Genomic DNA, 13,206 nt, shown 5'->3' on the forward strand with positions numbered 1-13,206 from the left:
GCTTTCTTAGTTCATTTATACAAGATCTTTGAGTAAAAACCATGTTTAAAATTATTGTTTTAATTCTACAAAAATCAAACCTGAGAAAGTGAAAGCTGTGGGACTAGACACTACCCCATAGATAATTGACTATCATCCTTCCTGCCCAAGTATATGTGCTGCATTCTTATTTTGTTTTTTTTTATAAACATTATCCTATTCAACACATGTCCAGACTATTTATTTCACAAATTGTAAAACAAAAACTACTGAAATTTCCTGGTAGACCTTGCCGTTTTTACTGGATCTTTCTGATATTTATGTGGAAATAATTTCACTTGAGATACCACAACTTAATAGGAAGGAGAAATGCTGGTTTCATAACTACGTGATTTATAGCAGAGTTTCTGTATTTACAACATATATACTAATCCTTGCATAACGTTTTGAGCTTGATTGAGTTTAAAGGAACACTAATGTTTAGAATGACTAATTCTGAATGCAGAAGTATTCTTGACCTACAGAGAGAGGTTTTTGTTTTTCTTTTAAGAGGAATGGCTGAAAGAAGTATGTATTTAGTCAAGGAGAAGATCCTTCTGGTCCATGACATAAGTCAATCTGCAACTGTAGACTTGGAGGGATTTACTCATATCTGAAATATCAAAACCATTGGAGAAAGCCTTACTCCTTTAGATCGATCTCAGTGGAAGGGAAGTGCTGGTGACTGAGAGTTGTTAGGGTAGAATGTAAAGAGAAGGTTAATACAGAATACGTACTCTATCACCAGTTAGATAACCACAGCCTCAGCTTTGATTCAGACCATTGGTGACCAGTGGAGAAAGGTTGGATGTGTATATGATAGATGATCTCCATTAGTAACAGTTTTTTCCCTCTGTATGATACAATGGGAACCCACAGGTGAATACAATAAACCATAGGGTATTGTACTTTTCAGGATTGAATGGTTTTCTGAGTAATTTGCCATCCTGTAGCATTCACTAGGGTCAGACCACTTTAGTGTCTGAGTTCCTGATAGCATTTTCCATGTGGAACTAATGACATTAGCAGTATCTTCTCTCAGCATTAGTAGGAATTCCATGAGGGGAAAACTTTGACCAGTTGCATATGTTTTGTGAGAGAGACTAAACTGATCATACTTCCAATATTCAAGGAGATAATAAAAGAGGATCTAGTCTGTTTCCTAAGGCATTTCAGGAAAGTCAGTGTCTGGAATGGATGGGCTTGTAAGCAAACTGTGCAACATCTTATTTTTAGTTTAAAGGATTAAAAAATACTTGAATAAGGAACAGCAGCAAGAGAGGGAGACAGTTGTATATTAAAATCGTATTGCTGATTTGATTCAATGGAGAATTGAATAATCTATTGGAAGAGAATTTGTTTCAAGGGACTGGCTGTCTATCCTTGTCAATAAATCTACTGAGAGACTTCCCAGTGAAAGTTATGAGACATTATTTGAGAATGACAGGCATCCTAACATTCATAGAAGTAGCGTTTGTCATAACGCACACTCAAGTGCTCACTTCAAACAAGCTGTCAATATTATAGAGCCTGCAGAAGTAACTGTAGTGACAATTCTACTGGTAGATGGTTCTAACAGATACCTTTACTACTTCAGTCTGGATGCAGTTTCAACTGAAGGGCTAATAACTGGGTTCCCACAAATCTTGCTACTGCAGTGCAGTCACACTTGTTCCAGTTTAGTTAGAAGGACTACAATGTTACATCTATCGTGTGTAGGATGCACCAAGATCCATTTGTAAGGGCCCAGCATGGCCAGGTGGGTTAAGGCGTTTGACTCGTAATCTGAGGGTCGTTTCTGTATGATATTATGGTAAGAGATGGGGTCTCACAGACCTGGTTAGGATAGTTGTGGTGAGATGTTGGCCACAACTATGACAAACAAAGACGTTTAAAATTTTATTGGTTTTGCATTATATTATCAAAGACTTGTGCCAGATTTCTGGAAGAGAGTAGCTCCATTGTTGGCTTTCACAAATGAGGAAGTGCCCCTTGGATGGAGTAGGGAAGGTGATAAAGCATTCCTATGTTAAAGCCTGTTTCAATGAATAGTCCAGTACTGGCTTATTCCTGTCAAAGTTGTGAGTTTTGATTGGTTACTGACGCTAGCAACAATACAATTGGAGCAGTGCAGTACTTTACAAACCTCAAGAAATAAATAATTTAAGTAGTAAAGTTTAGATTAATTAGACTATTCAGCAGAAGTATTGTTATCAGCAGTTGGGTAGGAAGGAGATGCAAAGCAGAGGTGCTCTAGTAGACAAGCAGATTTTACAATGACGGATTGAAAATATATCAGGATGCCAAAGGCAGCTTGGTATTGGGGATCTGGGAGCATGGACCCCCTGAAAATTAATATAATAACACGATTTACAGATGCTATAGAAATAAAATATTCAAAAGTGGATAGGGTGCTTCAACACTCCTAGTTCTGATGCCTCCAGTCGGAATTAATATTTGTTTTGTCACTACGTTTTGTATTAGTGCTAACATAAACTAATTTTGGTTAAATATGATCGCCCACAGTGAATGTATTTTAACTGTCTTGAATTGATGCCAAATATGGAACACCTTAAACGAGTCAATCCACTCACTTAAATTGTTATTACAGAAGATTGCATATAGTTAATTTCAATAAAATAGACCTATTACACCAAAAAACACATTTCATCTACCACTTGGTAGTGAACACAGCTCCCTCACTGCAAGTCCAGCATGACCAAATGGTTAAGACACTCGACTCGTAATCTGAGGGTCGCGGGTTCGAATCCCTGTCACACCAAACATGCTCGCCCTTTCAGCCGTGGGGACGTTATAATGTTACGATCAATCCCATTATTCGTTGATAAAAGAGTCGCCCAAGAGTTGGCAGTGGGTGGTGATGTCTAGCAGCCTTCCTTCTAGCCTACTTTACGTCATCCCTTGGTGAATATATGGCTTACCTCTAACTGACAATCTAGTGTGATGGTAAAGTTGCCACGTAATCAAGTTTCAGAAACCCTATACTTACCTACGATTCATGATCATCTTAGCAATTCATTTTTTTATCTCCGAGGAGGGTGTTCACTGCCCCACAAATCATAGTGACCCAGAAGGATTTGCCATCCCTACTGTTGGTGGGTCAGTAACTACTAATAACTTTCCTTAGCTAATTGCAGTACATCCCTGTTTCCATGCTTGGCAGTTGGGTGATTTTCTTTACACAGAGGATCTTCACCACTCGTCAGTAGTACCCTTCGACAATATCCACCATTCTGGCTATTGACAAAATAGTTCATGTTGGCTGACGTCATCAATGAATGGTAACTCTTTTCTCTCTCAGAAGGATGAACATTGTTTACTGCTTTATATGTGCGACAACCACATGTTAATTGATTACTCATTTACATTTTTGATTTCTCTCTTCAGTCCTGTGCTTGCTTTTAATCACACTTAAGTTATTGGTTACTATAGCACGTGAGTAATAAAAAATATCTTATCATCAAAATACTTTAGATCAGTACGTAGATGATTGAGTTCATGTATCACAGTCTGATGTATTGTGTAATGAATAATGTGCTTCCAATTTAATCCCACCCAACCATTCCTAAGAGCTCAGTGGAAAATCTGAGAACTTATAAAGATTTCGATATCCATGGTGGATATAATACAGACAGCCCATTGTGTAGCTTTGTGTTTAATAACAAACAAACATCCCGTTTGAAATTCATTCTGCTTCTTGGGAACCTGTACTTTGTACATGCAAAGAAATTGAATGTGTATTACAAGTTAGCATAAAATTATTTTGAAATCACACTTCACCAATTTCTTTTTCAAACACACTCCTGAAAGATACTTGAATCTGAAATACGTAATGGACAACATGTGTGTGTGTGTTTTTATAGCAAAGCCACATCGGGTTATCTGCGGAGCTTACCGAGGGGAATTGGACTCCTGATTTTAGCGTTGTAAATCCGTAGACTCCGCTGTACTAGCGGAGGGCCATAATGGACAAATTCATTATCTTGTATTACAACCACAAATATTTCTTATTTGTAAATGAAGTATTGTACTAATGAAAAATACTCACCACTCACGAAGTGAAATATAATAATAGTTAGTTAGTTATCACCATTAGATTCCATCAAGGAACATAGGGCCGCAATCGCTTACGGATTCTTCAACAGGTATTTAAGTGAGTAGGTTGTTAGCCCACTGCACCGAGCCGTCCGTAATTTAGCAGTGTAAGACTAGAGGGAAGGCAGCTAGTCATCACCACCAACCGCCAACTCTTGGGCTACTCTTTTACCAACGAATAGTGGGATTGACCGTAACATTATAAAGCCCCCACGGCTGGGAGGGTGAGCATGTTTGGCACGACGCGGGCGCGAACCCGCGACCCTCGGATTACGAGTCGCACGCCTTACGCGCTTGGCCATGCCAGGCCCAATAATAACAGTGGTTAAAGAAATTCGTTATAGATCCATTAAAACTGAGTATTTGAAAGAACCAACGAAAAATAAATTACGGACCTTACGATCATTAAAAGGTAAAACATCAAAGTATAAGATAAAATATCACATAAAATTTAAGACTCTTTTAAGGTAGCCAAATGCTTCGTCATCCACTTAGTGACGCACATGAATGGATTAACGATAGTCCCACTGTCCTTATCTACTATCCAGCAAAACCACAGCCAAGGGAGAAATCAGGACTAGAAACGTGGACCCCGCTCTCCATGGGAAAATAAAATTGTAGTAGTTGAAGATTATTCTATTCTACCAAAATTTATATTTTTGTCCCACGGCCGTAAGATTCTCATCATTAACCTATTTACTTCTGGGTCGCATTGTAGGGTACAGTTGGTATCCGGAAATTGAATAAAAATGTGCTAAATACGGTATACGGCATACAAAAGTTCCGTATACTTAACCCGCAGAAAATGGGTTAAGCATAAACATGATTATGGAGTTACTCATTATTTCTTGACCAATAGGAACTTCTTCAAACTGACTAACTTTTACCTTTTCTGGCATGGCCTAGCGCGTTAAGGCGTGTGCTTCGTGATCTGAGGGTCGCGGGTTCGCGCCCGAGTCGCGCCAAACATGCTCGCCCTCCCAGCCGTGGGGGCGTTATAATGTGACGGTCAATCCCACTTTTCGTTGGTAAAAGAGTAGCCCAAGAGTTGGCGGTGGGTGGTGATGACTAGCTGCCTTCCCTGTAGTCTTACACTGCTAAATTAGGGACAGCTAGCACAGATAGCCCTCGAGTAGCTTTGTGCGAAATTCCAAAACAAACAAACAAACCTTTTCTAAAAAAAACAAAAAACCAACAAAACAGCAGAAACGAAATCTAAACTATTAACCCATCATTATATAACAACATTTATGTCCAGACATTGTCTTAGTAGCCTTCATACGAGCTCTCTCCAACAATTCAAAGCACTTACTGCTAGCCCATCAGTGGCACAGCGATACGTCTGCGGACTTACAACACTAGAAACTGAGTTTCGATACTCGTGACGGGCAGAGCACAACTACTTCTTTATGTAATCTTGTGCTTAATAACAGTTCCACACTGGGACATCGATAAGTCTTCGAACTTACAACGCTAAAATCAGGGATTCGATTCCTCTCCGCAAACACAGCAGATAGAATGATGTGGTTTTGATATGAGAAAACACATACACTTACGTTTAATAACAAACAACAACCAAACGTGGTCTAACCAATGACCTATATAACAAAATTATACAAAAAAGATATTAAAAAAGAAATTTTTGAAGAAAACAGCTTAAATATTTCTAATTTCAAAAAATTTGATGAGCTGATATCGATGTCAAACTTTTGGAACTGAAACTTATTTTCATTGAACCTCTTCAAATCTGAACATATTTCATAAATAAGTAGTTTACTATGTAAAACGAAAAATTAATTACTGTAAAAGGAACATAGATGGAGGCTATTTTGTGTGTTTCTTTAAAAAGTGTTATTTATCTATGTTTGGTTGTTATTTTGCGCAAAACTACACGAGGGCTATCTGCGCTAGCTGTCCCTAATTTAGCGGTGTAAGACTAGAGGAAGGCAGCTAGTCATCACTACCCACCGCCACCTCTTGGGCTACTCTTTACCAACGAATAATTGAATTGACCGTCACATTATAATACTCTCACGGCTTAAAGGGCGAGCATGTTTGGTACGACGGGGATTCGAACCCGCGACCCTCAGATTACGCCTTAACACACTTAGTCATGCTGGACCTTCTCTTAGGTACGAGGTTCATTTTATACAAGTCACAGAAATACAAATACCTTGGTGTCAGTATGGTATGTAGGCATAAGTAATCAATGGAACAGATAGCCCGAAAACACACACACATATAGCAAATTATAAATACAGTAAATAATGCGCTGTTATTAATTTTCACACCATGATAGTTCTTGTTTACGAAAGGTTATGGTGTATATATATATATAGTGCCTAGACCATCACTATGTCATTATATTGTACCTCAGCCAGCCTAATGAACCTTATTAGGTAAAAGGCTTCATCTACATTGGATACGGCAGATTTATTGTGTTTGACATATTAGAGCATGTTATCATGTATTATAGCCCATGGGTTCTTAGAATTATAGTATTTTTTAATATCTTTATTTGTAAGTTATTTTTAAACTTCAATACAGAATTGTTCTAGACAAACGAAATGTGGACAGATATAAACTGAAGTAATTTTATTCTTAGACAATCACACAATATCTCAGACATTAATTTAGATTGTCTTTTTTCTATATACGACCATATATAAACATACATCTGTATACAGCAAACATAAGAGGTAAGCCATGAGTTAGTTGTCCCCCGTTGGGGCAGCGGTAAGTCTTCGGATTTACAACGCTAAAATCAGGGATTCGATTCCCTTTGATGGACACAGCAGATAGCCCGATGTGGCTTTGCTGTAAAAAAACACACACATGAATTAGTTTTGTCTGGTGTATTGATATGGTGCGAAGAAAAAAATGTAAATAAGAATAAGTCAACTATGAGAATAATCCAGTGACATCACTAGTGATCCAAATTCATTTACACTAAATCTAATTCTAAACCCGTGTACTGTGTATTACCTAACATATGTACATGTGATATGCGGGTATATGTTGTAGCATTATAGAGATTTAAAATTTACAGATGTTTAGCCATGCTATATTGGTGGCAACTTTTAGTTCGAAAGTTATTAATATTACTTTGTTTTGTTTCCATTGATTCTTTGTTCTCTATAGTAGCTGTTGTCTCTTCTGCTTGAGAAGTTTGTTTGTTTTTTTAATTTCGCGCAAAGATACTAGAGGGCTATTTGTGCTAGCCGTCTCTAATTTTGCAGTATACGACTAGAGGGAAGGCAGCTAGTCATCACCACCCACCGCCATATCTTGGGCTACTCTTTTACCAACGAATAGTGGGATTGGCCATCACATTATAACGCCCCCACGGCTGAAAGGGCGAGCATGTTTGGCGCGACGGGGATGCGAACCCGCGACCCTCAGATTACGAGTCGCACGCCTTAACCCAGGCCCTGCCTGAGAGGATATTTTGACAATACATAGAATTCGGGTAAAAAGGATTTGTGCTTTAATATCCTTTGTTAGCTGTTTATTATGTTGAATGAATGTAACAGCCAACCAATGGTGTGAAGGATTAAAAGTCACAAGGTGATACTGTTGACTGGGGCCCTGGCATGACCAGGTGGTTAGGGCGATTAGCTCGCAATCTGAGGGTCACGGGTTTGAATCCTCGTCCCACCAAACACATTCGTCTTTTCAGCCGTTCGGGAATTATATAGAAAACCAAGAACCAATCGTTGCTAAAGAAGTAACCCAAGAGTTGGCGTGTGTGGTTATAGCTAAATTAGGAACGGCTGGTGCAGATAGTTCTTGTATAACTTCGCGCGATATTCAAAACAAACTGTTAAATGAACAAACCAAGTTTTGATGTTGAAAGCTCTTTACTTAGACCAGACTTCTTTCAAGAACCACGTGTTTTAATTATACTGTAGAGATAAACACAGCTATAATTTCATCTTTTACACTTTAATCACTTATTTAGATTTATCACTTGAGTTATCTGTTACAGAACATTTTCCAAATTTCTTGATCTAAGTTGCTGTTATTTGTGGGTTTGTCAGTTTGATACTCCAGGTTTTGTCAATAGAATAAAAAGTTCAAACTAAACCAAAAAGATATATTAGTATCTTTCGACATAAAATATTTATTTACTTCAATACCTGTTGAATAAGCCTTACACTGTCTGAAAGAAAAATTAGAAGAAAATCCTGTCACTGAACACCTTATTAACCTCACATAGTACTGTTTAAACAATACTTATTTTACATTCGCTGGAGTACCTGTCTCCTAAACAGAAGTTATGTAAATTTATGATAAATAAAAAATTATATTAGGACATGAAAGTTGCTTCACTCATATGTAATTGTAAAAAAACTAAAAAAAAATGATGACTTGAAAATTTGTGATATCTTCTGCATACGTACGTTTGATATCCGGGTATATGTTTTAGCATTATGGAGATTTAATCTCTATAATGGTGAAGATCCATCAACAGGGGGCAAAGTAGTGGTAAAAACAAACAGCAAAAACACTCATAAGGCCCGCAAAACTAAAAATTTGGATGCATTTTCTCATGGACCCAAAGAACCTCCATACAACATTTGATGAAAATCTATCTACAAAGTGTGAAGCAGTGGTAAAAATGTTCATGAAAATTGTAAAAGGCAAATAAAACACTGTAAATTTGTTTGTATTTCTCCCATACATCCAATGACCTTCCACATCAATTTTGATAAAGATCCATTCACAGGAGGTAAAGTAGTGGTAAAAAATGCCCATAAAAACTACAAAATTCAAAACTGAAAATTTGTTGGTACCTTTTACATGAACTTAATTTTATGAAGATCCAACTATACCCTGCAAAATAGTTACATGGACATACAACAGACAGTACTATTATATTTATAGAGATACGATGGTCAGTTTTATAAATAAAATAACGGATTAGCGATGGGATTTCCTTTCCTGTATACCTCGTGACTTTTATATGTCCACTCTAGAAGAAGAAATGTTTTGAAACAAATTTATACACATCAAATTCCTAACACAAGATAATTCAACAGTACATGGTGAGATGGGAAAGAGATACGATTCAGTTTATTAAATTGTTATTAAACACAGAAGACCAAATGTTATAATTTTCATGCACAAAATAGAATCTAACAGCTGTCCTTCCCTTTTAGATGTGATTTTAAAAAGAGGAACTAATAAAGTTACCGTTAATATATCCAGGAAACCCCATTCTGCTTCGGTTCTACAACATTCTATAACTGCCGCAATATTTTACTGCCTGTAAAGGGATGTAGGAGTTATCTATTCAGTTTTAAGGTTTGCTGTATGTATAGAAATTATATTATCGGAATATTATGAAAGCAACCATTATCACGTCAAGAAAACCTTTAACACTAAAATTACTTCATAAAATGTGTACCTGTGCGAGCATAATTAATAGTTAGTTATTTGTTATATAGAAATAACATTTTTTTCCAGCATATTATTCAATTACTCTATATTAGATTTTATTTTTATTCAAGTTCAGTGAATAGTCTATTCGGTCACTAATTTTTGAAAATAAAGTGATTCATTATGCTAGAAAATGGTTTGTTTTGAGAACATAACTATTTATCGGCAATAAAATGTTCTGATACCTTCAATCAACATGCCACCACATGTAAAATCTAATAACTATCCATCACATAAAATATTCTCTCTTTTATCTGGCCCGGCATGGCTAAGTGGTTAAGGCTCTCGACTCCTCCTCCGAGGTTCAACGGTTTGAATCCCTTCCTCTCCGCCAAACATGCTCCCCCTTTCAGCCGTGGGGACTTCATAATATTTCGCTCAATCCCACTATTCATTGGTAAAAGAGTCGCGCAAGAGTTGGGGGTGGGTGATGATGACTAATTGCCTTCCCTCTTACACTTTTAAATTAGGGACGGCTAGCGTGGATAGCCCTCGTGTAATTTTGCGCGAAATTCAAAACAACCCAAACCATCTATTTCTCTTACGTAAATCGCGCTTTACGACTTTCCACCCGTGAAAAAGACTTACTTATTGAATCGAACTCCCTAAAAAACGTAGTTCTATTTAGTGGTTTTAACCCAAATATCAAAGAGAGGGCTTATATCAAACTTCAAAACAACGAAAAATATTGTTAACTTTCACTTATCAGCAAAATATAACAAATTTATTTCATTCCCCTTTGTATCAGAAATTGAAAATGAAATGACTAGACTTTTTAATAATTTGAGTATTGATGTAAAAATCTATTCAAATATTCTAGCAAAATTAACGTCAAACTGCTTAAACCGAAAGAATCTATATTAAAAAGACAAAAACGGGTGCATACAGTATCCTACGTGAAGGTCGAAAGAAATACATAGGAAAAAATGTTACGTTTCCTTATAAATCAGACATAAAGGTCACACGCATAGAGGCGAATCTCCGGATATCTGCCGTAATATATTACCAATATTAAACAGGCTATAAAATATCTTGAGATAAAATTCTGCTTCTACACTAATAAAAAACAGAAATAAAGAGACTGTTTAAAACTATATAAATCATTGGAGTAAATATCTTTCATTTAACAGTGGTAACGGTTCTAGCGGTATCAGCTGTATTTACTGAGGTCTATTTATCAGGCTTGACCTCTACCTATATCCTGTCACCCGCTGACACAATTTCCGTCACATTTAATCACTGTGCCTTTTGTCTTTGTAAGATATATAAACCTTATATTTTTAGTACTGATCAGCGGGGTAAAAGAGAATCACCTACTTTTTTGATGATTAATATTCCCTCAGAAATAATTAATTTTACATCAAACAACTGCCAGAGAGAAAGTACTGATCAGCTCAAGTAAAAAGAGTTCATGTATCAAGGTCTTCCTGTCAGTGACGGCGCCAGGGGGCTTGAGCCCCCAACTGAGCCAATCCCCCCTCAGCCCCCAAATATTGTTACCTACATATACTCATAAAATATGAAAAACACGATCGTCGTTGTTGGTTAACAATTAACATCAAAGAGACATAGATTTGTAGAACTCAACGTCTTCATTTAGACGGAAGTATGTGTCACGTGTTCCATAGCAACGTGTTAAATGCACTGAAACTCGTGCCCTGTATTGCTGCTCCCTGCGTAATGCTATTCTATCTTGAGCTTTGACGAAGATTAGACATCCACGTTGATTTCAAGTTACAACAGATCATCAGGGATTTTACTTGATAAACCAAAGGTTTCACAGGTATTTACCCATTAATTTCATTTATCTTTTATTGAAAAGTAAAATGTAGCATGCATATATAAGAGTATTGTGTATTGGTCAAAACTATGAAGCACTTAGCCAGTGTTGTGTCCTCTGTGAGATCATTTTGCATTGTGTATCAGCCATCCAAAATTGTACTGATGATTGTGGCATACACTTAAAATTGTGACTTACAATCCAATTAATATTACACTTATGATTAGATAATAACCTTACATGTTAACTGAACAAATAATATTTCTAAACAATTCTAGAATGAATTTTGAAATTGTCATTGGGCTATTTAGAAGTGCTTAATTTAATGTAATGTAGTAATTACATTATTGTAGCAGGTTCTTGTCACACTTATAATAAGAACAATATCACAGTCACACTTTGGCCTGTATGAATAATCTCAACTTATGAAGAAACCAGCCTTTCTGTGAAGGTCAACTGCAATTTAAACATTTTGTTTTGGTGCTACTATGACCATTCAATATCCAGGCTGCGGGTTTGCTTTGTTCGAACGCGCGATTCACATCTCGAACGCCTTAAGCATATGATCACCGAGCCGCTGACCATGGTGTACGCTCTGCGTACGGCTAACGATCGGCTTAGCCCGATTGAGATCCAGATGCCAGCCGCACGCCACCCCCTGCTCACTCCCATTAGCTGCTCACAGTTTTACAACGTGCCCTATCAAAGTTGTGTTTGTGTTCCCTAATTAGCCCTGTAATTTTACATTATCACTACCCTCTAATTAAGTACTTGTGCTATGTGGTTAAAGATAAACACTTTCTCTAACAGTATTTCGCGGATATGTTCCGGATTTTCATGTGTTATTAATATAATTTGGTGATTTCAATGCCGCAGAGCAGTTGTTCGTAATGTTGAACTATGTTTAGATGTTATTTGTTTTTTATTCATGAAATGACCCAACAGTATGTATGTTATATCTTTTTACTTAGATTTCGATGTTTAAAATGAATATCCTTTGTAAGCCCCAATGCCAGTATAAGGAGAGAAATTCCCATTCGTTTCATATAAAGTAATACAACTTGAAAGTAAGAAGTGGAACTAGCAGTCAGCCGGCTCGGGGGTCACTTTGACGTTCGCGCGCTCTGTATAAAAGGGAGTTATGTTTGTTTACGTGGATCTCGCTCTCTCTGGTACTCGGCCTCACACTGGAACACACACTCAGTTTGGATTAATAAAAGGAAGTCAAAATCAGCGACTCGTTTTCAAACAAGGACACCAACATACAAGACAAGAGTCAGACATCACCCACCAAAACATAAATCGGTCATACTACAAATAGGGCTGATTATGCAACACTACCTGCTACCCAAGAAGAGGCAGTGAGTAGATGGTCCTACAAACACATGTGGTGCAAGTGAGGAGGACAGTGGTGATCGTGATGGTGAGAATGCAGACATGACTAGTGCGGGACCCCAGCCGCAAGAGGCTGGACTTCACAGCTGCTGAAGGTCTGGATGCAGATTCATTGCTAAAGAGAATCATGGAGACTCTGGCTAAATGTAGTATTGACCATAATGCCTGCATTGGTCAGTGATATGATGGAGCTACAGTCATGTCCATAGAGCCACTGAATCAAAGGGCCTGTGCATCCTCCTAGATCAGCAGTTTGTAACCAGTCTCGTGGCTATAGAAAAACCACTGCTGATGACAAAACAGCTATCAGGCCACCTCCAGTCACCTGACCTGCAGCTGGCCTCTGCAGAGGACCTAGTACAATCTGTCATCTCTGGTCTCTCAGAAATGAGAACTGAAGCAGCATGAAAATACTTGAAAGAGTCTGTTGAGGATATATGTAAGAAAGTGGGAAT

Source organism: Tachypleus tridentatus, chromosome 1 (assembly GCF_004210375.1).
Source record: "Tachypleus tridentatus isolate NWPU-2018 chromosome 1, ASM421037v1, whole genome shotgun sequence".
NCBI lineage: Eukaryota > Metazoa > Arthropoda > Merostomata > Xiphosura > Limulidae > Tachypleus > Tachypleus tridentatus.